The 25,712-nt window shown below is 48.5% G+C and overlaps 1 long non-coding RNA gene across 1 annotated transcript; it reads left to right on the top strand.

Moving 5' to 3' along the window:
- The first annotated feature begins 3,986 nt into the window (after positions 1–3,986).
- On the top strand, positions 3,987–25,645 carry LOC128627899 (uncharacterized). Its single transcript, XR_008392193.1, has 3 exons — positions 3,987–4,106; positions 21,905–22,092; positions 25,163–25,645. It is a non-coding gene; the product is annotated as an uncharacterized LOC128627899 (long non-coding RNA).
- Positions 25,646–25,712: the final 67 nt, after the last annotated feature.

The following is a 25,712-nucleotide window of genomic DNA, read 5'->3' as shown; positions in this document are numbered from 1 at the left end:
AAGACCCGGGCTTTGGGCTGATGTCACTCTCCTGGCTGTGACGTTGTTCTGTAGCTACGCCATTGTCACCACTGGAGGAAACTGGCAGAAGGGCACACAGGACCTCTTTGCACTGTTTTTTCCAACTTCTTTTGTGTCTACAATTAGTCCCAAGTAAATGGTTGCCTCCATGGTCCACACTGGTCGATCATCAACACATGCAAACTGCAACTTGACTCTTGCATCCCAGACAGCAGATTTTTACCAGTAGTGACTGAGGTTTACATGTCTTCGGCCACACACAAAATTCAATGCTTTTCAGTGACAGCTGTTCCTTATCGCCTTTGGCTCCTTCCCCCCACTGGGATGTCTCCATCTGGGCCTCTACCTAGAACTGCCTGAAGGTTCTGTCAGCCAAGCCCTGGTGAGCCCTGCTAGTTCCAGGTCATTCAGATCCTGCCAGCAACAGCGGGCCAGCCCACAGGAATATTCCATTCTATACCATCCGACACCTTCCAAGGGGACATAAGCTCTGTGAAACAAGATCTCCTCTAGTTGTGCACACCCCGGGTCCCCATCCCTTAGAATAGCACCCAACACATGGTAGGGACTCAGAAAATGTTCACGGATCAAGTGACTGGCTGACTATGCATTGAACAAGTAAAAAAAAAAAAGGAAAGAGCAGAAACAATCTTGCGTGCAAATTAAAGAACCAGCTCCCAGTAAGAAGGAGGCGGTGATGTCTACGTGTGGGTGTGCCTTATATAGGCCCACCCGACAAACCTTCGTGGGCCATCCTGTGTGCAGCAATCTCTCCTTCCTCAGAATTCCTACCAACACTGCAGAAAAGGGGCACCACGCAGTGCCTTCAGTTCGATTCTACTCAAAAGCATTTGCTCAGGCGTGCTGTGCACCCTGCCCTGTGCCAAGTAATAGGAGTTCAGAGATGAGCAAAGCCTGCTTCCTGTTCTGGAGAAGCTCCCGGCACAGTTGGAGACGGGCAAACATCACTTCAATAGATGAGCCCCGGGTGCCGGGTCAGCGAGCACAGGGGAATCCCAGTCTCTCCAGGGGTGATGGGGAGGGCGCCTCAGGCCTCAGACAGATGGGGAGATGGCAGGGCAGGCAGATGGGTAGGCAGACGATTACTCCTGAGAGGAGTCTCTGCCAGACACCGTACTAAACACCATCTTGGCGAGCCCTCTTCTCCGTTAAAAAATAACATTGTTCTTTCCAGTCACCTGAATCTGGTAGAACAAGTAGTCTTTGGCAAGTGAGAGGAAGGGAAAGGTGCTCCCAGACCAAGGGAGTTTCATGGGCAGAGGCAGGGATGTGCGCTGTACCTGGGACGTCCAGAGGTTGCCAGGACGGATCGGCTGTAGTCCTGGGTGAAAACTTGACTAAGATTAAGTCAGGAAAGGAGCCAGAAGTGGTTACAAAAGCAAGATCCCAGAAGGCTGAGTTTGCTGTGAAAATGAATGCCAATGACCTTCAGACCAGGCTCTGTGGAAGCCTGACATTCACAGGCCTGGGCCACGTGAATGGGTTGCTGCAGATATTTGGTTCAAATTTCTTTCAAAGTGTTTTTAGAGGAATATTGTAGACAATGCTGTGGGTGCCCTGCCCTTTCTTCCTGCTGCTTAACATTTCAATGCACACCTGTGTGCTTTAAACTGCCAGGCCTTGTATTTCTCTGAGAGTGTTCTCTGGTCACCAGAATCCACTGTGTTTGGCCCTGTGGCTGCTTGCCTGCGTCCCACAGACCTCAAACAATGCAGCTGGTCATAAAAACCCAGCTTCAATTCCCCTTGGGAGAAATAACTGAGCCACACGTCCCATGCAGGCTCCCAGAGTCCTCCAGTGGAATTACGCTCCGGCCGTCCATGATATCCATTCAGTGACCTTCCCTTTGTTGGCCATCCTCCCTTCCCACTCGCCTGCCCACAGCCTCCCACAGGAGTCACCCGGGAGCTCCTCCCACATAAACAGCTGCTTTTACCTCCTTGCCTCAAGGTCCAAATTGAAGCACAGGTAACAGTGGAGGGCACCACCAGGAGAACAGCGCAGTTGGGGACAAGGTAGAGGGAGATGGCTTTGTCACTAACTATCCTTCTGGGTCTTTTGACTTTTGGACTAGGTCCATGATTTTCTGTTTAAAAAATAAAATATTTTTTTAAAGCTACTCAAAATATGCACTTTGAACGATTAAGAAACCAACTGCAGTCTTATATCAACACAATCACATGTGCTTTGGAGCAAATTTTCACATACTAGAGACTACCCATGCATTAATTCATGCTTCCAGGCACATGCTTTTTGATACAAACAGAAAAAAATTGATGTTTTTCTCCTAACTTGATCCATGGTGTCAAATATTTAATAAAGGTGTCACTGAGTAAAATAACTGCAGCGCTCAGTGGCTGATTTCTTAAAGTTCGGGCTTGTACCTGTCCTCTCACACTGATTGTACAAACACAGTGTGGAAGACTGAGCAGCTGTGTGCTGGGGAGTCAGGATGATGCTGAGTGAGGGCCCGTCCACAGCCTGGGCTACTTTCGATTTTTACACACGAAACTGTGACCTTTACGTTCAACGTAAGCAACGACAGCAGTTAGATACTGTTAATGATTTAACATCAGAATAAAAGTTCCTCCTACTCTGCATTCAAGGTCCTGGATCTGTGAACTTGAGAACACCCTGGGACCGCAAGGCAAGCTGTGTGAAAATAAAAAGTAAAGATGTTGCTAGTTTCATTATTTATCTCTGTGAGTCAAACTTCCTCACCACTGGGTGATAGGAACAAATATGGGAATAAACTGGATGCCGAGGCAGGTACAAAACTGCAAATGCATTCATGACCACGAATGTCCCATGTTTATGCCTTTCCAAATAGCCGCCTTATTCAGAGTGGTTGGCTTTATAACAGGCAAATGTTATAAAAGAATGCCTATAAAGTACATGTTACCCAATAAAATAACTTTTCATCTGTTTCTTCTATTGGTATTCAATATGGTATTTTATTTGAAAAATGAGTTACGTGTACAAATGTTTGGACCTCCTCCGGATGACGATGACTCACGCAGGCCCCTGTGCAGGTGGCGCTGCTGGCCGGACGCGCGTGCTGTAGGCAGGCCCCCCGACGGCGTGCGGAACGGGGACTGGAGGCGGTGGGCCTGCGTCCCCCCGCGTCTTGGAGAACCAAGTGCGGGATGGCCGAAGACCTGACTGGAGACAGGGATTCGGCATTGAAAGCTTCACAGGAGGTGGTTGAGGTCTTGGGTGTAGGTGGAGGGAAAACATAGCAAATAAGAAAAGAAGTCCGTCAAGAGCGCGGTGGAGAAGTGACGCGACGCCGCTGTCAAAAGCTTTCCCGAGGCAGCAGCGCGGGCTTCACGCCAGCTGGAAAACTCCTGGAGAAGTCACTGTGGAGTCAAGGCCTTGACTCCCCCACAGAGCCCGTAATAAAACTTTACCTATAGCAGCTACACTGTGCTTCTTGTTTGACTGACCTCTTCATTCCAGAAGGCAAAAGATTCTATTACAACAAGAACCCATTTTAAAGAATCAATCAAAATTCCCATATTATATCCAAAATTGTTTAAATGTCTCCACCTAGACAAGATAGCAGCAGGCAACTTTAAGACAAGTATCATGATTTTTTTTTTTATAATTGGAAAAGACATACCACACCGGCTACTTTTAAATGCCATATTTTCTTATGAGCAAGAAAGAGGAAGAGGGTGGAAGAGAGAAAGGAAGAAGAAGGAAGAGGACGAGAAGAAGGAGAAGGGTAAGAAGGAGGAGGGGATAGAAGAAAGGGAAAGAAGAATAAAAGATGAAAAAGAAAGAGAGAGGAAGAGGGGAAGGGGAGAGAGAGAAAGAAAGGAAGAATGTTAATTTGAGTATTTAATCAGGCCCCTCAGCAGCCCTAAATAATTTCTTTCCTTCTCTCCTCCTGCATGCTCTGCTCCGGTCCTCACCCCTTCGGGTTTCCAGAGCAGCCTGGGCCTCCCCGGGTGGAGCTCTCCCAGCCAGCTGGAGAGAGAGAGAGAGCGCCAGCCTGTGGAAGCAGCTCCCCGAAGGGTCACAGAGGGGCATCTAGAGGAGGAGCCTCAGCCTCCCATATGGTGAGTGTGGGCCTTGCCCTCGAGTGGATGGAACCACCAAGCGCTGCGCTCTGGGGAGAAGTGATTCCTGTCCTTCCCCTCCTCGGAGGGACTTCCCTGTCTGTCCTCACCATCACTGTCACCCCTGCAGGCTGGAGGCTGACCCACATGGCCGGTCTGGGACACACCCTCTGCTCCTCAGTCTGTCCCATTTCTATCTATGAAAAGTCTCTGGAGATCCATGAAACAGAAAGTCTGCAATGGGGAAAGAAGTCACAAAAAGAAGTCACTGGGGACAGTTCTGTAGGGCAGGAAGGGCGGGAGGGCTGCTGCCTGGGAGCGAGTGGCCCCGCTGGGCGGATCCCAAGAACAGCCCTCAGGTCCACTGCTCCCCAGGCAGGAAGCTAGGGAACCTGCTTCAGGGCCCCTTCCTTGCAGGTCCAAAATGCTGTGCCTATTTTTGTACTCGTAATTTTATACTTTTTTCCTCAAAGTAGGCTTCCCTAAATTACATAAGCATCAGGGTCCCCCAAACCAAAGTTGGCCGTTGCCCCCAGTGGGTCTGAGCCTCTTTTCTCCTGCTGCTGCATCCCGGGATTGCTGTCCACACCCCAGCTGCTAGTTTCCCACATCGCTGCTTCCCTGACTCACTCAGCTCCAGTCACTGCTCTCCTCCGTCCTTGAGCACACCGGGCAGTGGCGAAGCCATTCGGGTCTCTGCTTGGTTGCTCCCCTCCCTGCCTGGAATCCTTTTCTCCCAGATGCCTGCCTCCTTTCTGCCTCCTCAGGTGGTACCTTCTCCATGAACCGGTCCTGAGTCCCCCGTTTAAGATGAATCCCACTGCTCCCTACACCCTGCTCTCATTGCTACTCTCCCTACGCTGCTAATGTTCCAAGTCATGTATGTAACACATTTCCAGGCCATCTGCTAACACAGTTCATAAACTAGTTGATGTTTCTTTTCTGTCCTTCCCTCACTAGGATGTAACTTTCAGGAAAGGAGAGAAATTCAAAATCTGTTTTGTTGACTGATGAATTCCTAGCACCTAGTACAAGGTGTATAGAAGTCACTTGGTTAATTTTTCTCATAAATATATGAAATTCCAGGACCCGAGGCAAGGATCCTGCGTGCTGTGGCTGGAGGACAGCTCTGGCCAATGAGCATGCAAATGAGAGAAAGGAAAGTGGCTTCTCAGAGGCTACCTGGCTTTCCAGGCTGGGCCAGACCCTTGGGTCCGCAGGCTGAGGCCCCAGGCGCAGGTACCTCCTGGCTTTGCCTGCCTGTGTCAGGGTGCATCTTTTGGCCCCTGCAGCGTGTTGCCACCAGAGAACTCCCCAGAAACGCTGAGGCTGGGATCAGAGAAGGGCTGGAGGCTGCTCAAACTGGGGACCGTGGGACTTTTCATAGGTGGTGTTCAGTCCTTGAAAGCCTAGCCAGTTACTAACGAGCAGAGATGTTTACTCAGACCTGCTGCTAATTTCCTGCCTTTGCACATCTGGCAGTCACGAGCTGGCCTGTCTCGGGAATGCAGTGGCGGAGCTCTTGGTATGAGTGCCTTGTGTCATTTTAACCCCACGGAGACACATCACTGAGAAGTATTTTATCCTGGCGCCGGGAAGAGGGTGTGTGTCTATGAGGTAGAGGGCGTGGGTGACACCAAGAGGTCCAGGCGACCTGTCCGGGGGATCCACAGCCAGCCAGTCGGGACCCCTGCGGACAATGCTGATGACATCATGGTGATCCTGGGCTTTATATAGTAGCACAGGATTGCCAAAACTCTTTGTCATGCCCTCTTTCATTTTATCATCATCCAAATCTGTAAGAAAGACAAATCGGGAAATATCATCCCGTTTTCCACAGGAAGAATGTGAGGCCGCGGGGTTAAGCGGCGCCCAGACTCACAGAGCCAGCACGTCACAGCGTCCATGGCCGCACCAAGCCCTGTGTGCTCAGTGACATGCGCCCTTGACGCCCCGGCTTTAACACTTGCAGCTTCGACTATTCCCTAGAAACCTGAGGCCCCCTGACTGCAGAGACGCGTCTCTGTGAGGTGGCTGCGTTTGAACCCTGCCGAGGGAGCGGTCACTCTGCGGGCAGGTAAGCGCGCTGGTCTCTCCCGGCTCAGGCGCGCACTGCTGCTATTTCCAATCACTGTTGTGGATTGCAGTGACTATGGGGAACAAAACCCCGAGTTAAAAATCCTGTTTCTATTGAACAATGGTCATCAACTGAGAGTCAGCGAAATCAAAAAGGCACTCGCCGTGTGTTTCATCATCAAGAGGAATAGGCTGTTAGAGGCAACAGCTGTTTTCTAGAACACACTTGCCAGGTGCCCGACTTTGTGTGAAATGCTTTACACACACTGTCTCATTTATGCCTCCCACACTCTCTGACGTGGGTAATAGTGTTATTTCCATTTAACAGACAGGAAAAACGAGGCCTAGAGAGGGGAATTCAATGCTTAAAAGCCTTACAGCTGGCAAGTTGTGAAGCCCAGACTCAACTTTTGAGTGGTGTGGCAAAACTCAAGTTCCGCAACTCTACTGCGCGCGGTGATCTAGCTGCCTACGCGGACTCCACGCCCTTCTGAGCTCGCCTGCAGCCCGAGAAAGGCCCTGCAATGTGCCCTCTCTCCTCCTCTCTCCCCTCCTCACTCTTCCCCTTCTTTCATCAGGGCCTCCTTCTCTTTCTTGGCCTGACTGGGAAACTTAAAATTCTTCTCTCCTGATTATGCAGAACATTCCATTCATTCAACAAATGGTTTGGGGTGACTGGTCTATTTCAAGCCCTGTTCTAGATACTGGGAAATGGTAGTGAACAAAACAGATGTGAGTGTCTGACTTCATGATGCAATCATACCAGTGGGGAGACAAACAAAAAGCCAATGTCCATTGTAAAGTCCGGCAAAATAAGCCTCTGAGGAAAACAAGGGGAGGGGGAATGGGGACGGGGGTCTGGGCGCTGCTGTTTGGGATGCGGTGGCCCGTGAGGCCTCCCTGAAGAAAATACTTGGGCAGGAACCAGAGTCCAGTGAGGAGGGAGATTCGCCACCGCCAGGGAAGGACCTCTCCAGCGATGGGAATAAGTGTGACACAGTCACTGAATTTAGGAAGAAGAAGGAGAAGGAGGAGAAGGAAAATGAGGAGGAGGAGGAGGAAGATGAAAAGGAGAAGACTAAAAAGAGGAGGAGGAGGAAAAACTTTAGACACCCCATTAAAATTAAATTTCAGAGAAACAATGAATAATACAAGTTGGGACATACTTACACTAAAACAGTTGTTCACTGTTTATCTGAATTGTATTTGACTAGACTCCTGTACACTATCCAGCAGTTCTGGCTTTGTGTGTTTAAGGAGCTGCGAGGGGAGCACTGTGGTCAGAGGCAGGCGGCAGGAAGGAGGAGGGAGATGAGGACGAGGGACACTGCAGAGGGCAGAGTGGTCAGCGTTTCAGACGCAGGGAAGCCGTCTAGCTAAGCCCCCTGTCCTTCCAGCAGAATTGCCTCCTGGCTGTCCAAAAGAGAAATGTGTGCTAAGAGCCACAAAAGAGGATTTAGGAGGAGCACATCACAGGGGGAATTAACCTAGTCTGGGTCAGAAAGATGTCTGTGTCTGCAGCACCTCTTCTCCAAAGAGGGTGAAGATCCAGGAGGTGAAGATCCTGGCATCGACTTGACTTTGGGTCCTCTTCTCAGCACAGAAGCTGGATCCTGAGCTAACTGACTGCAGGAGGAGGCATGGGGGTGTGAACTGAGAGCCCTGAGATGAAGTTATGGAAGGTGCTGGGGTCTCCCCATCTCTTGTGATGGGCGAGGTGGGCAGGTGGATTCCTCCCATCCCCTTTGGGCTCCAGGATTCCTGGCAGGGGTGACTAGTCTGGGGAGTTGAGCCTTTGCCATTGGTCAGGGCAGTTTATTTGGTTACTGGAGTTGGAAGGACGTCTTGGTGACTGATCAGAGCTGTAAGGACTAAGGTTGAAGCAGAAAACACCCTTTGAAGTTAAAATGTAAATAACTTAAGGAGCATCACCTTGGCTGACTTTGGGATCTAGAGAAAAGCAAGATAAACTAGAGCAGTCATTCCAGGGAAATTCCGGTATCATCCTAAACACCTAATTCACAGGTCACTGCAAGGATTAAATAGGAAACAAATGTAAAGCACTGTGTTTGGTACATATGCCATTAAATGTTCAACATCCCTCCCCCATTCTACCCTCCCTTCCCAAGTCCTGGGACCTGGATGGACCCTCAGGGCCTCACAAACACACAAAATGAGAAAATGTAACTTTGGATCCCAGGCACCTTGAAGCTCAGCACTGTGCCTGCATCTCTCCCCTTTCCTGTAAAGAGTGGCCAGGTGAGATTTAAGTGCCGGGCACAGAGTACTTAATGCTCAACATTTGTTGCTAAATGTATCACATGGAAATAAATGGCTTTGCTTTTAAGGTTATTTTGTAGTTAAGATTTCTCATGTTCAAAAGCACAGAAAGGGAAGCAGGGCCGCTTGAGTGGAGCTGCAGCTAATTAGGAGCAAGCTGCTCCCTGCCCTTCCCGGCTCGGGGACATTGCTTCACAGCCTCCTGAAACGCAGGCCAGGGAGGCGGCCTTATAAGGACATTTGCCAGGCCTGCCAGGTGTGTCATCCAGAAGTCCAACAGGAGGCCGTGACAGCCCCAGTGAGTCAAGGCCTGGGTGGGTGAAGCCTTGGAAAGTCACGTGGGCGACAAGTGAGAGTTTTTTCACTTCCCTCCCCTGACATGTTCCCATATGTTTTAAATGATCTCATTTACCTTTGCAATTGGGAAAACAGAGAAAAGACTTTAGAATTAAAAATAAAAAAGTACTCAGAAGCTATTACTTCAGCAGTGAAGGAAATTCTATATATTTTTTTTTTTTGTGGAGTTGGGGGGAGGTCCATGAACTGAAGAAAAGGTAGTTCTGTAGAGAGTCCCTGAGACTTAACACATGGTGGCCCCCCAAGACAAGGTGATATCCCAAGTCTTGGAGAGGTGGCTGCTTTGTTCACAGGTGCGGAGCCCGGAAGGGCCCCGGGGCAGCTGCCGGCAGATCAGGGCTCTCCTCTTGTCTCCCGGCAAAGACGAGCCGGGGTTGGGCAGGGGTCTTGGGGAGAAGTGGTCCTGTGAACTACATCGTGGTGAAGCAGGGGCAGGAGGCCTGAGCAGAACGCACAGGGTTTTAGTTAAGAGGTTAGGTTAGAAATCATACAGATCTGAGTTTGAATGCCGTCTTTGCCAGGTGAGCTTGGTGAACTTGAGCAAGTTTTTTGATCTTTGTAAGTCTGGTCTGCCCTTTGTGTGCAGTGTTTGTTCAATTCACGAAAACCTATGTGGTACTCCAGTACTTTACCCACAGTAACTCCTCAACTTTTCCTAACCAGCCTGTGAAGTAGACTCCATCATTACCCCATTTTACAGCGCTGGAAAGTAACTTGCTCAAAGCCACACTGCTGGCCATTGGCAGAAGTGAAAGTTGACCCTCGGTAGGTGGGCTCCAGGGCCTGTGCCCCTTAAGTGACAAGCTACGCTGCTGAGCATTCACAGTGGTCCCCAGTTCACCTGACCGGCTTCTGGGGAATGATGTGGATGAGGGCGTGAAGCAGCTCTGACCACAGTGACTTCGTGAATAAATGCTCTGTGAATATGACCCATTATTATCTGAGGGGTGAGGGGTTATCCAGGGCAGACCCTAAGAAGAAGATTCCAGTTCGTGGGATTTAGGAACGCACTGGCACAGGGATGGGGGAAGCAGGCCGGGGAAGGGGGAGGAGCCAAGGCGGTGAGATTTCAGGTGAGGTCTCAGAATAGAGAGACCTGTGAGTTTGCCCCCATGGAGGCAGGAAGGCAGACGTTTACCCCTAAACTCCATCAGTCCCTGACCAAGCAGTGCCCAGGGAAATGAAGACTCCCAGGCTCTTCTAGCCTTTGCGCCTGTGGGCAAGGCAGTGCGGTAGAGGCAGCCAGGCTTCCAAAGAGCTTCGCGGGTATAGAAGAAAAGCACCAGACCGCAGCTCCCCACCAGTGCAGCCGGTCCCCATGCTGGAACTCACACTGGAACTCTCCTCTTCCACTCTTTCTTGATTCCGCTCACTTTCAGCCACTTCTGCTGGGCGAGGCTGCTTGGTTGCTGAGGTGACACAGACTTTTATCCCTGAGGGCGTGAACCCCTGGCCACCATGCCCTTACCAGGTGTGGTCGATATAATTGCCCATCTACAGCTGAAAGTGGGCTGCAACATCAATCCCAATGAATCCCCTAGGTTCCAGATTGATTCCTCCCATCCTCCTAACGCAGTGGCAATCCTACCTGCTCACAATGACCAGAGTCGATTACTCTGCCAAGTTGGGTGTGTGCACTCTCCTCATTTCTGCCGCCCTGGTAACTCCAGTCGTAGGCCTATTGTGCCAGCACCGGGGTAGACAAGAGCAGGCTGCTTGATATCTACGGCCCACGTCTTCCTGTTGGTCTGGTTGGTGAGTCCCAGATTCTATAGAAGGTTCTCCGGTGGGCATTCATGTATGAGATCCTCGGGGCCCATCTACCCTCGGGGCCCATCTATGTATGTCCCGTATCACCTCGCCCCTGGTCTCCCAAATCTTCCCCCTTCCAGGCCTCTGACCAGGCAGCCAACCCACTTGCCACAGCTCAGGGGCCACAGCGTCATCTGACCTAAAGCCATGTCTCCCTCTTCACACACTGGATGACCAGACCCACTGCCCAAAGCCCCGCCCACTGGGAGGATTTTCTCACACCTTCCTACTCTTCAGAGACCCCTGATTTGCAGTGCAGCAGAGTCTGTTTTCAGCTCGCACCAGCAATCCCTCCACGAACCGGGCCTGGATTTTTCCCCCTCCTTGGTCATAAGAAACCCCTGGCCATCAGCGTTTCTTCAGCTCTCCTAATGCAACTTGCCAGACGCACTGGATGGAGCTGTTATTTATCACAGATCCTCCCGGCACCGTGGGGCTTTCCAGTCTGTGGGTCCACAAGGCGGGACTGCTTGGGCCTGCTGCAGCGCCCGCTCTTGCTCTAGAATCACATCAAAATTGCCAGTTGTTTTGAGTCCTCCGATAAATGGGATGGGGCAGTTTTTCCGAGTCCCAGCTCTCAGCTGGAATTCTAGAGTTGAGTGCTTTCAGCCTGTTGCTGGACATGGAAATCTTGGCAATGGGTAGATGGTATTATCCCTTGGAATGGTAGAATGAGTGGCAGAACTGGCACAGAACCTAAGGGAAAACAAACAGAGGAAGAGAGCAGGTGGGAGGCCCAGAATTCTGGGACAGGTGCCGCCTCGCCACGGGCTCTGGGATGTTGTAGTAGTGAGTGGAAACCAACCTAAGGCTCAGAGCTCACTTAGTGAACCCAAGCTCAACACTTTAAAATAGTCCCTCTGGTGTGCAACACTGGTTTAAACTTGCTAGAGTTGAAAATCCAATTGTTATATCCCCCAGTATCGTGGCCCCAACCCAGCCAAATTGTGTTTCTGCTCACATAACCAGCCACAGCAAGTGTGGTATCTCTATTCCGGGGTTCGTTCAGTGACTTTTGCACAATTCCAAATAGCCCTCTGTTTCCTGGGCTCTGCTTCCTCACCACACATCCTCTTTATCCCGTGCACAGCCCTGTGGAGAAGATGTGTCAATATAACAAAGCATATTGTGTGGAGGGAAAAAAACACACATCATCTTTATGTGTTTATTGTTTCATTGAAATGCGGCCGGTCTGCCAGCTGTGCAGGGCTCTTGCAGGTGGGGAATCTGTAAGTCGGGCCGACTAGGAGCTGAGTGATAAAGCCTTGTCCACCAGACAGGCTGTCTGACCCTTGCCTGACAGACATGTAATTTTCAGCAAACATCAAGTAGGATTTGCTCTTCCTTTAAGATGGTCCATTTTTCAACTAGGCAGGAATCATTCAGCTTTCTTCCTGCAGCCCATATATACTCTGGCCCGAACTGCATTTTGGGAAATTAATTATTCACTGTCTTGTACCATCAGTTGTGTCCCCCACCATATTACGAATTCCCCTAGGAGGCCAGAGGCCATGACAGTACTTCTCTTGGAGTCCCCAAGTGCCGAGGGCTGGGCTGCGTCCATGGGAGGCCCTCGCCAAAGTGAGTTGGGACGTACAGCACATTGGGGCCCAGAGGACGCCTCCTTCCACCCAGGGAAACCGAAACCCACGGAGGTTCAGCAGCCCGTCTAGCAACACAGCCTGCTGATGGCAGAGCCAGGACTGTTTTGCAGGAAGTGGAAAGAAACAGAACAGTGACTGGTCAAGAGCACAGCCTTTGCCAGGCCTCTGTCACTTACCAGCCATGTGATCCCGAGCAACTTACCATGCGCCCATTTCCTCTTCCGTGAAGCAGAGGTGGGTGGGAAACCCCAGCTGGGAGCTGCATGGAGACCACGTGGGCAGATGCATGGAGAGCTCCTGCCACAAGGCCGAGAGTGGAGCAAGTTCTCAATGAACATTAGCAACAGGAAAACATAACTTCAAAAGAAAACCATGTAACTCAGTGAAGCATTGGCATTAATAAGTTTGCTAAACAACTTGACATTTGGAATTTAACTCTACCCAGAATGCAGTTGGGAGTTGGGGCTCTTTGCTCCCTAAGCACAGGACTGACTGTTCCTTCAGGAGAGAGAGGCCCACATGGCTTTGACTGTCTAGGCTGCAACAAAAAGGAAATGTTTGTTGTCAGTGCAGTGACCTACAGCCCCACCCAGGTGCCAGGAGCAAAAATGTGACCTTATGCACCCTGGCTGGGTGGCTCAGTTGGTGGGAGTGTTGCCCTGTGCACCAAAAGGTCACAGGTTTGATCCCTGGGCACAGACAGGAGGCAACTGATGGATGTTTCTCTCTGACACTGCTGCCCCCCCCCCCCCCCCAATCAATGAACATACCCTTGGGTGAGGATTTAAAACAAAAGTGAAGCAATGCAACCAGAGGCAGAATGCAGAAGCGCTCTCCACCATGCTTTACGGGAAGCAGATTGAGTGGGAAGCAGACTGAGGTTCACGGGAACGGAGCTTTTTTCTGTTTACAAACGCTGTCCTCCTCGGCCTCACTGGTGCAGGCTGGTGGGAGAGGGGGGAACAGGCTGCCTTGCCCCCCAAGTCCCTTCCGCTCCTTGGACCCACACTGTGTTCTGGTCACACTCCTCTGTTGAGATCAGCATCACCTGCTTACGCGCCACCTCCGTGTGTGCTACCCCCCCACCGCCACCGGCTGCTCCTCCCCGGGGAACTGCAGTGTCTGGCACATCCCTTCCTGGTTCCATCAGCGCTGCTGCTTTATCCTATCGGCTTCGTGTGCCTGGCTTTCTTTTTTTAAAATTTGTATGCAACTCCATTAATATAGAGCTGAGAAACTATAAGAGTTGAAAAACTTTAAATTAGACCATAGTTGCTAAGGGATGGATATTTAGATGACACAGGATAAGGAGCAGCCACACTATCTAAGGCGCTGTTCTGAGCACTGTACCTATATTAACTCATATTTAATATTTTAAACAAACTTACCAGCTTGCATGCTATCATTATCTTTATATCGGATGAAAAACTGAGCACAGAGAGATCAAGTAGTCTGCCCAAGGACACACAGCTAGTGAGTAGAGGAACCAAGATGTGAATGAACACCTTCTGGCTCCAGAATTCATGTTCCTACCTCTGTACCATGCTGCTTTGTAAAACAAAACAAACCAGACAAAAAAGGACATGGAAATGATTGTCCCAGAAGTCAGAATGGTAATTTATTTAGGGGGAGGCAAGGGATTGAAATCAGAAAGGGGGAGAGGCCTGGGGGGCTGGCAGTGGTTCCCTTCCCGACCTGGGTGGTGGTCATGCGGGAGTTTCCTTATTATCGCTTGTTGAGCTGCATGGGTCTCTTATGCAACATGTTTTGAGGGGTGGAGTGGGGAGGCGTGCAGTAAGCTTGGCAGTCTTGGCTTGTATTTTACTTGGGTGAAAAGTGAGTGACTACGCAACAAGGTTTGACTTCCTGGCCTGATCTACTCCCTAAAACAGTAGAGTCCCCTACATCACGTGGGACACTGTGGCACCACAAAAACTTCTGAGACAAATCACCTCGTGGGCACCAAAGAGCTGGAGGGGCCCCGTCCTTGAAATAACTGCGGTCTCTCTCGGGCTTCCATATCCCTGGGGCTTGGACCTGAGGGTGGGGGTGAGAGCATCTTGCAAATTTCCAGCCACGGAGCTGAGAGGCAACCTTGGAAGTCTTCCAGAAAAATCCACCAGGAAGACCAGGGCAAGGCACGGCTAGGGCAGCAAGGGCCAGAGTCACGCCAGGTCTGGAGGGAAAGGGCAGGAACTCCAGCCCTCCATGCTCCGTGACTCGCTCGTGCCTTGACCCTCATCTCCATGCCACCTGAGACCCCCTCAGACTTCTGCCTGCGCTCTCACCTACTAATGGTGACAAAGAGCCATTGTCCACTGGTGACCAGACTGAGGCTCCGGCTCTTTCATGGGGTTTTCAAGGAGGGAGGCACGGGACTCCAGAGTCCAAGCCTAGTCCAGTCAAAGTAGGTGGGAGCCGGACACGTCACTGCTCTTCCTGTAGCCCCAGCTCCTTGCAGGGCCCCCCTCAATGTCATTCCTCCTGGGAGGACTGACTCGTGACTTGTGCCTTCAGGGGGAGCCCGCAGTTCTTTAGGATTCTGGCACCGGTGTACTGGCGATGACACCAGAATTCCCCCCACCCCCATCCAGACTTTAGGGTCCGGCTTGCTTCCCAGCGCCCCCCATGGGTTTCATCCCTGTGCACTCAGCCAGATCAGCCATCTCCTCCCCTCACTCCCACTCTGCTCACTCGCCCTGGGCCGGCCGGGCCTCTCCCAGATCTTCCTCACACAGCGCCCCCTTCTGACTGCCTAATGCTCCTCCCCCTCTTCCTGTTATTACTCAGGAAATGCTAATGTTTACGAGAGCTTAAAATATGGCACACACGACGTCAAGGTCTTCTGTACATTATCTTATTTAATCCCCATTAAATGCAGCACCTGGTGCATGGGAGGGGTTCCATAAATATTTCTTGACTGAGTGCATTCTCACAACAATCTTTTGTAAGAGGCGTTATTAATCTTTCCGTTACACAGATGAGAAAACTAGGACTCAGAGATGATAAATAACCAGCCCCAGGTCACGATGACGAGTGTCAGAGCTGGGATTCCCAAAACAGGTCTGTTTCTAGGACCCAGGTACTGCCCCATTGATAGACTAGTTTATTCCTTCACTCAACAGATACTAGTCCAGGGTCCACTATCTGCCAGGAGCTATTCCAGGTGCAGGGGATGCAGCAGAGAAGAAAACAAGACACTATTTTTGCCTTACAGAGCTTACACTCTAATGAGGAAGGCAGACATGAAGCATGATAAATACCATAACTAACATTTACAGCATGATTAATAGTGACAAGAGCTGATGAAAAAAGGTAAGAACAGGAGAGAGTGATGGTGTCATTTTATACTGGGTGAGCAGAAAGTCTTCACAGAGAAGGGGAGAGCTGGGTAAAGGCCTGAAGAAGATGAGGGAGACAGCCCCTCAGAAATTCAAGGGAAGGGTACCAGGTGCAAAGGCTCCCCAAGGCAGGCGGCTTCCTGGTGAGCTCTGGGACCAGCGAGGAGGCCAGTGTGGTTAGAGCAGTTGCCCAGGGAGAGAGAGTGGGAGCTCGGAGGGCAGCAGGGCCAGGTCACGCAGGGCCTTAGGTCGGTGTGTGGAGAGGCATGAACACTGGGTGCCGTGGAATTCACTGGAAGTTTGAGAAGGGAGCCGTGCCATGTTCTGACGTGGCTTTTAACATGATTACTCTGGCTGTTGATAGAGACGTGAGAAAAAGCAGGAAAATGCATCAGCAAGGAGACCAGCTAGGAGGGTAGGGCACTAATCCAGATAAGATATTATTCCAGTGGCTTGGGTTAGGGTGGTGGCAGTATAGGTGTTAGGAGATTGAACAGGACAGATTTTTAAGATGGTGCCAATGGGATTCCAGACCCCTGTACCCAGTGGCCTGTTGGACATTGGCAAGTTCCCTTTCAGCTCAGGTTCATCACACCCCAAACTGAACTCATTCCCTTCTCCCAAGAAACCTTCACCCCTCTTGTACTTTTATCTGTTATAACCACTCTCATGTAGACAGCTGTCCAAGCCAGAAACCTGAGCATCATCCTTGATTCCTCCCTCTATTCGCCTCCCACATCCGATCAGCTACCTTGTCCCAACAGCCTGCTCACCTCTTTTTCATCCCCACTTCCTCTGCCTTCATTCAGTCCCCAACGCTCTGGCTGGATCCTGTCAAGCTTCCCCCTCCTGCCTGGCCTCAGCAAACTCCACACAGCACCGGATGGAGTGTCTGGGCAGCAGACCACATCTGTTTAAAACTCTTCTAAGACTCCCTGCAGCCTGCTGAATAATGTCCATATTCTCTGGCCTAAAGATACTTCACAGAAATATAATGCCATGTATGTAGTTTGAAATTTTCTTGCAGCCATATTTTACTAAGTAAAAAGAAACTGATACAGTTAATTGTAAATATGTGGCTAACCCAATATATCTAAAATATTATCATTTTTAACATGTAGTCAACATGAAAATATTAATGAGATCTTTTATATATATATATATATATTTTGCTAAGTCTTCGAAAGCCAGTGTATAGTTTATACTTCTAGCCCATCTCAGTGTGGACTGGCCACACTTTGAAGCACTCAGGGACAATGCGTCAGTGCCAAGTTAGTGCAGCTCTAGCCTTTCGGCCAAAGCCCTCTCCTGTGGTCTGTTCTCCCTCCTCTCCGGGCTCAGCCCTGTTCCCGGTCCACCTTCCGCACCTCTGGGTCCCTGAGCTCCAGCAGCCTGCAGTGCCCCTACACTTCATGACTTGCTGCCCTCGTGCATAAATTCAGCAGTGAGCTAGAGCAGGCTTGAGCTGACTCTCAAAAGCCAACTGTGCACATCTCCTTACTCTCCACTGAGTGATATTATACTGGCAACTGGACATCAGCCACAGTGCAAGTATTTACACCACGGAAATTGGCAAACACTATAAATCTGGGCTTTTGGGGAGGATAGGAGACCATTTGTTGCGCATTTATCAGCATATCACTGCACGTAAGGCTCCTCCTCCACACTGCTCTTCTCCCACCCCCAGTCACCTGGCGTGCTTTTCATCCAGTCAGTCATCTGTTCATATTTGCACCTCTACAAGACTTCAAGTTGGGTAACAGAGCTTAGTTTTAGGTACCCAACTCTTAGCACATGGCAGAGTTCCTTCCTCCTCCTATCATAATTACCACTGTATATTAGAAGCTGTAAAGAGAACTTTAAAATGTAAGTTTAAAAATGGACTTTATCTGGGTTTGAATCCTGCCTTTTCTACTTACAAGTGATGTAGCCTCAGGCAAGGTACTTAACTGTAATGTACATTAGTTTTCTTGCCTGGAAAGAGGTTTAAAAACACATTGGCCATAACACTGCTATGATGATTAAATCATATGCATCGGTTTAGTCTAGTACCTAGCACATGCCAGACACTCAAAAATGTTTAGATGTTATTATTAGGTCCTTTAGTATTTATCACTTATATAAAATAGTTGCTCAAAACCTTTCTGTTAGAATAAATATTTAATGAATTCCTTCAGTCCGACTCACAGCGTGTGTGAGTCAGAACTCCAGCTGGAGACAGATGTCACAGACACTCAAAGGGCTGACTCAGGAGTGTTTGTTAGAGGACTATTTACAAGGTCTGGGCAGAGTCCAGGGCAGTCCAGGGTCCGCAGCATTCTGGTACCACCTCTGGGCCTGAAGGGACAATGGCGGAGCGTTTCCTCAAACCCAGTGAGAGCTATAGCAGCGTGAAAGGGCACGCAGTGGGATCTACAGCCTCCCATAAAGGAGTCCAGCAGCCATCAAACTGTGGGGGACAGGGTTGTATAATGCCCAGCATTGCTTTCCCCCATCCCTTCTGGAGGACAACCTACAGAACTCAGCTACAAACCCAGGGGCAAGGGATCCTCGCACAGTTCCTGCAGGTCAGCCTCTTGGTCAATGAGCTGGATGGAGAAGGTGGAAGATGGGCTAAAGGCTCAAAAGGAGACTTGAGAGCGGTCTCCCCAAGTGGGAAGTGATCCCCTCAGCCTACAGGTATCCAGTCTTCCTTACACAGCAGAGATGATAATCATCAGTGCTCAGCAGTGTTTCTTCGGTTTTGACCTTGAAGGACAGAATCAGATAACAAGCATTCATACGGGCTAAGTTTCGTTGCTTTATTTACAAGTTTGTTCTCTCAAATATAAGAAAGCTGATTTTATTCTATAACCCATTTTGTTGGCATTTAACCATTCTTAGAGTCAGGCAGTTTTTTCCTACATCTAACTTAAAATATTCCCACTACAACAGAAATATATTTTATCTTAGCTCTCCACTGAGCAGGAAAAGAACTGGTGCACACATAACCTTGGTTAAATCACCCCTATGGTGTCTTCACCTTCATAGTTGACCATCACAGTCCTTTTCCTACTTCTTCTATGGTCCTTTTTTCCAAGCCTCTCATCAGTCTCTAGAAATGGTCTGTCAAATATCCTACTGTTCTCACAAGATGTGTTAAAATGCTGGTTTGATTATATCTGCTTTTGGTACAGGCCTAGAAAAAGATTCTTGGTTTCTTGGAAAGGCCTGGAGGGAGGCTGTGATCATTCCCTGGCTTTAAACTGGAATCTCCTCAGCTTCCCCAGAAATCTCTTATGGGAAAGAGGATGGTTATGGCCAGGAGACCAGTTTCGTTTTCCTGTCAGCCCTAAAATGTAGTGTTCTGAGGCTTTCCTTTCTTGCTCACACTTTCTAAAAGTACTGGCTGAAGCCCATTACACAGGAAGGAGGTTGGGGAGTGGGCAGGAAAGTAGGGATCTGGATTCAGCCAATATTTTAATTTCTGCAATTAAAATGTAAGCCCCATGAGGACAAGGACCACAGCTCTCTGCTCACCAGTGTCCCCAGTGTCTAGCCTGGTGCCTGGCACATAGCAAACATCCGATATTTTTGTGAAATAAATACATGAGTGAATGTACACTATGTGCCAGATACTTTCATGTATAAGACACTGCAGATCTTGTTTTTCATATGAGAAAACTGACAGCAAATTTATTTATAATGTCAGCAGTGGACAAAGCCTCAACTGAAGGCCTTCCGTCTTCTGTAGTCCAACGCTCCCACTGCTTTCCATCCAAGACGATGTGGCCCTTCTTCATGGCACCTTGCTTTGCCTCCACTATTCTCTCCTGAGTTCAACTTTGCAGTAATAAGCCTGAATCACAGGGGCTGCCATGGTCAAGAGCCCCTCTCCCCACAGTTAATTAACCATATGCGTTGCTGTCTCTCTGATGTTGCCCTAGAAAATTTCCCCTTCTGATCTTAAGATCTGCGGCCATGTGGTGAGGGGGTGGGGTGGGATTGTGAGTATATCCCAGAGGCTTCTCCTTGAGTAAACTATTATTGATATACTGGAAGCCCTGGCTGCCCCAGAGCTACCACCTGCCAGTAGTGGTCTCCATGACCCAGTGGTGTGGCCACCCTGAAGCATCCTGCTTTGGGTAGAAGCCTGTCTAGTTTCAGGCTGCCCCAGGGGCACCCACATTAAGTGGTAACCTGATTCCAAACTGAGTTTTCCCTACCTCCCTGCAACCTACCCCCAAGGGCTCCTGGACACCCTGGCTGAAGAGCCCCAGTGAATGCTAAGGACAGCACTTAGTTTGGGTTGCCCTCCACCTCCACCCTCAAGACCCAGTGCTTCACTGTCCAGGCTGTCCCCTCAGCAGCAGCCAGAACTGACTAGCTCTGAGACTTCTGCTGCCTCCACTCACTCTGGCTCCCTTTTCTTGGACAGAGGCAGCTGTGGAGTTAGCAAAACACTGAGTGAGAGGCATGCTTTTGTCTTTTTGCACGCCCTTCTCATCCACTTGTAGGTGTAACTTTCATAAAGTCTAGTCTCTTGTGTGTTGGCCTTGGGACAGTGTTGCATTTAGAAGCACAGGACAATGGCCAAAATACAATTTTAAAAGGAACTTCATTCTTTGCTCATATCTCATTCAAATCATTACAGAAAATAGACATAAACAAGAACTCAAACATTCACTAAATTTTTTCTTTTTCCTTCCCACCTGGTTGCTCTGATGGGGCTCTTCTCATATCCCTGAAGAAAACTCGTCTTTTCCTGCCTTCATCACTGTCTCTTCTCCCCCACTCAGGGTTTTATTGCATAGCTTGACTAAGCTTCTCTCCCAGCAGTAAGAAATCTTTCCTCTTTGAAAGGAGTGAACTCAGAGGTTCTGCAATTAAGGAGTTCTCCTTAGAGCGCTGGGAGAGAAGGAGTGGTGCATACTCCCTCAGTAATAAGGTCTGGCCCAACGCTTGGACATTTTTCAGAACAGGCAGAGCCTCATTATTTTATTACTAGTTACCAACCACTAGAAACACATTTCCCATCGATTTTTGTGGTGTTTAAAGTGCCACGTCACCAATTACCATCTGTACAGGGTACTGAGCCTGCCAACTGGTGAAAAGCAGCAACTGCGTGCTGGAGAGTGGTTCAGGAGCAGGGCCGGGACAAGTCCTACTGGGCCAACTTGGGTAGACGCAGGGAAGCCTGAAACTGCATCCCGGTTCCACTTTGTGTGAAGAGCTTGTTTACCATTCATGCATTCATTCATTCAACAACCAACCAAGGTTGCTATTAGCCCAGTTCTGCTAGATATGGAAGAGAAAAAGATGAATAAGCCCCAGCTCTCAATTTCAAGGAGCTCACCTCAAGCTGGGGTGGCAATCGTGTATATGTTTTCAAAGTTCCCTGGGCAATTACAACTCAGAGCAAGGGTGAAGCACCTCTAGTTGGACTTCTTCAGTCTCTGAGGTGCCGTTTTCTTTTTTTGATCTTCACTCCAAAATATGACTATTGATTAGAGAGGAGAAGCGATAGAAACTTTGATGTGAGAAAGAAACATCAATTGGTTGCCTCCCCGAATGTGCCCCATCTGGGGATTGAACCTGGAACACAGGTTCAATGTACCCTGACCAGGAATCACAGGGCAACCTTTCCGTGTATAGGAGGGTGCTGCCACAAACTCAGCCACGTGGCCAGGGCTTGTAATCAAACAACCAGTGGGGCACTACCGGAAGTAGTTCCACAACGCGCCCTGGTGCCCCGACGCCCGGTGCGGCTGCGCTCTCGCCGCTCCCCACCCACCGCTGTATCCGGGAGGCGGGGCCCCTTTACGGGCTGAGGCGCCATTTCCGGGTTCCCCGGAGGCCACGAGATTGGCCCAGAGGCGGCGTGTTGGCGCCCGCGCTGCGGCCCTGGCGAAGCACCCTACGGTAAACGTGGTGTGAACTTAGTGACAAGGAAGGGGAGCGGAGGGAGGGCTGGCTTGTGGTGACATCAGGACTTTACAAATGGGGGGAGATGAATCAGGTTTGTGTTGACTGCCTGTGCCTTCCCCCGGGACAAGGCCCTGGCCTGAGTGGAAACAAGTCCTTAGTGTCCCCAGCGCGGGGCCCACGGCTCCGGTCCACCTGGCAGGTCAGCGGGAGGGGCGCAGTCTTCCAGCCTCAGTGACCGAGCTGTGAGGCCTGCGTTTGCTTGGCTCAGAACCACTCAATGGGCGGATGGCAAAGCGCACGTCTCCTGGGAAGTGGAAGTGGAAACGAACAGCTGGAAAGTGGTATTTCATCGCAATCAGCTTCTTGTTTGTCATCAGAATGAGGAACTGCCAGTCAGTTGTGTCTTCATATTTCCATCCAGCTTTGGGGGAGGAGAAGAAGCAGATGAGAGCTGACCAGGCCCCTGTCGCGGCTTCTCAAGTTCCCGCCGCTCCTGCCGCTCCCCCAGGACAGTCCCCGCCGAAATGGAGCACCCCGCACGCCCGGCTTCGGCGGGGGGACCAGGACGCTCGGCCGCATTTGAAGGGACTTAGCCCACGCACCAGAGAGGTCTGTTTCCTGTTCCTGCAATTCAAAGTCGGATTACTCTGGGGGCGTGGGTCTTACATAAATACAGAGTACAAGAACAGCTCAGTTGTGGGTTTGAAGCCTGTTTTTTTTTCTGTTTTGCTATGTCTTATCTTCCCTTTTAAAATCCTACCCTCAAGTGCCCTTTCAACAGTGTTTCTAAACATCACCCAGGAAGTAACTTACAGATTTTTTTTTTGAGGACTTTTCAGTTTTATGTTTACTTCTCTGGAAAAGCTAAGGGAGTGAATTTGTTACGCCAAGACAGAGGAATTGAGACTCAGAAGACCTTAAGACAGGTCCCAGCCCTGCCAATGACTAGTTTCATAACCTCAGGCAAATGACTTCGGTTTTCTCCCTGTTCTCCTTCTCCCACGCTGTGTTTATCCTTCTATTATGTGTATCACATCTCTGTCCCCTAGGAGATTTGGGACTTCTTAGGACCAAGTTTTTATCTGTCTGGGTAACAACCTCAGTGCCTAGTACAGCATCTGATAGATAGCAGAGGTCCAAAAAATATTAACATTTACCCTCTCAATGTCTATGAAATCGGGGTAATTATATGAAGTTGTAAACATTAATTAAGGCAATTCATGTGATTTACAAGAATAATGCAGGTAATAATAATGTCATAAAATTTGTATAGCTTTTTAAAAAATATGGTTCTATTAAATTCATATTTGAAAAGATTAGGGGAAGAGATTTGTGGGGAGAAGCTAAAATTTCTCATTTGTTTATGCTAGAAACTTATCTGTTCTTACCTTTGGCGTTTTTTCATTCAACTGGCTACATAGTTTAACAGCTGATATATTTGGTGAAAAGGATGATACATCTAAGCACTGGTTTCTTAACCTCCACTATTAATATTTTGTTCTTTGTTGGGGTGAGGGCTGTCCTGTGCATTGTCAGATGTTTAGCCACATTTCTGCCCCTTTTTACCCACCAAGTACCAGCATCATCCTCCCCTCCAGTTGTAACAATCAAAAAATATCTCAAGACATTGTCAAATGTCCCCAGGAAGGGGGTAGGGGACAAAATCACCCCTTTCTCTTTCCTGTTAAGGATCACTGCTCTGAAGTTTTGACTTACACTTATTTCTCTTGCATCTTCTATTAATTTTCTCAATGTTTTCAATGTGTGAGATCAGGTCTCTTTAGTGCTGCAAAATAAGACTACTCTGAGTCTTACTCAAGGCATTTTTGACTGACTTGGGTTTGAAGATATGCACTTATCTGATAAGTTAGTATTTCCCAGTTTTTCAGAAAAAACCTTTGTGTTTTTTTTTCATACTAAAAATTGGTACAGCCTTAATGTCTATTCTTTATACCAAGACATTGAAGATCAAGCCTGCAATTCCAACATCATTTCCTCTAAGAAGCAAGTAGGCTTTTTACCTTGAGGGCTATGGTGGACTGCCTTCTCAGAGTTCCCCAAGTAGACACAAAATCAAAGCCTCTCTCTATGAGCCTCACTATGTTAGTGAGAACATAGGTCCCTCTATGTACATTTAGGTTTGGTCGCTTTATATGATCACAAAGAACAAGCCTTCCATAAAGGAACTCTATCTCCTTTTTATACACATACCTTTTCTCCTCATCCCTCTCCCTTCATATGCATTTGGTGTCTTCATGGACTTACCCCAATTCACAGAAAATGACTAACTTTTGTAGCCCCTGATGGCTAAAGCCAGTGCCACAGTCCTCTCACTGTAGATGTTTACTTTACTCCCCATCTCCCATCCATCCTCCTTCAAAGGGCACAGCAACCTGTGGTGTTATCTGCCATTTATCTTCACCAATGTGCAAAAGCTACGATAATAGTCTCCATTTGTTTGCCTATGAAGTTGGTAGCACATGTTTACTGAGTACAAATGCTTTTCACTCCTCTGACCACCTGTAATACTGGCACTTGCCTAACAAATGCCTTCTTCCTGATATAAAGGATACTGTCTCATCAATTAAAAACAATTCCACATACCATGTACACAGCATCCTCCTTGAGAAAATGTGTTCTTGAGGTCAAGAAAGAATGGGACTTGCTGTCATCTCATTGCATATGCCCTTGTTGGGTGCTCAGTGTCTTATATATAATAATACTAGTTGCTTTTGGCAGGAGAGTTTACTAACTCAAAATTCTTGTCTTTATAGTCACATAACCAGCTAGTTTTAAAAGTTAGTACTGTGAAGATGAGTTGACATATTAGAAGAGAGGAGAATAGTCACTAAGGAACTTATCTGAAGAGGAAATTTGGGAATGTTATTTAATGAGTTAAAATATTTCAGAGTAATTCTCTTCATATTGACATCCACTACCACTTTGAGCTCTTACTTAGTACTTGATGTACATTATATCATTTTAACCTCACAGCAATCCTAGTGAGCTTTGATTGGAGATAAGTATTACTATCTCCATCTTACAGATGAAGAAACTAAAACTCAGAGATACTGTATGAACTTGAGAAGGACACACAATTTTTAAGCCACAAATTTGGGATCCAGTCCAAAGCCCTACAATGTAAGATGCTGGATATCACCATCTAGAACAGGAATTTCTACCAAACGCAGAAGCAGAGTAAAAAGCTTTTTTAACTAATCCCAACAACTATCCTACTAAGAGGTCTTAAAGATCATCTCACAGTATAGTATGAAAAAAACACAAGATTAGGGGCTTCCGGCCAAGAAGGAGGCATAGACAGATATACTTTGCCTGTTTGCACGACCAAAAGGAGGATAACAACATTCATGTGTGGATAAATTGGGAAGAACAACTGGGGGAAGAGATAGACCACACAACCCAGGGTTCCAGTGCAGGAAAAGAAAGCTTCAGAACCTCTGGCTGTAAAAATCTGTGGGGGTTGCTGCAGCGGAAGAAACTCCCAGTCTCACAGGAGAGTCTGTTGGAAAGGCCTTTGGGGTCCTAAAATGTACATAAACCCACCCACCCAGGAATCAGCCAAAAGGGCCCAATTTGTTTGTGAGTAGAGGAGGAAGTGACTGAAAGTGGGGAGAGAGCTGAGCAAGTATCATTGTTTGCTCTCTGACTCTTCCCCCAGGTACAGTGCCACAACGCAGCAAAGTGGGTGGCCCCATCCTGGCAAATACCTAAGGCTCCACCCCTTACAACATAACAAGTGTGCTGAGATAAAGAAATATGGCCCAAATGAAAGAAAAGATCAAAACTGCAGGAAAGTATCTCAAGTCGTGAAATCCAAACACCTACATCCAAGATTGCTCTAACCAGCAAAGCTTTCATTTAGAATGGAAGGGCAGATAAAGTGCTTCTCAGATCAGATCAAATTCAAGGAGTTCATCACCACCAAGCCCTTATTATATGAAATATTAAAGGGACTTATCTAAGAAAAAGAAGATAAAAATATAAACAGTGAAAGGATAGCAAACTCACGGTTATTAACAAGCACACCTAAAACAAAAGCAAACTAAGAGGACAGCTAGATCAGGAGTGGAACCATAGAGATGGAGATCACATGGAGGGTTAGCAACAGGGAAGTGGGAGGAGGAGAAGGGGGGAGAAGGTACAGAGAATAAGTAGTATAGACAGTAGGTACAAAATAGTGGGGAGGGCAGGAATAGTATGGGAAATGT

Source organism: Artibeus jamaicensis, unplaced genomic scaffold (assembly GCF_021234435.1).
Source record: "Artibeus jamaicensis isolate MK-2021 breed Jamaican fruit bat unplaced genomic scaffold, CSHL_Jam_final contig_482, whole genome shotgun sequence".
Classification (NCBI taxonomy): Eukaryota; Metazoa; Chordata; class Mammalia; order Chiroptera; family Phyllostomidae; genus Artibeus; species Artibeus jamaicensis.
This window is presented reverse-complemented; position numbering and strand designations above follow the sequence as displayed.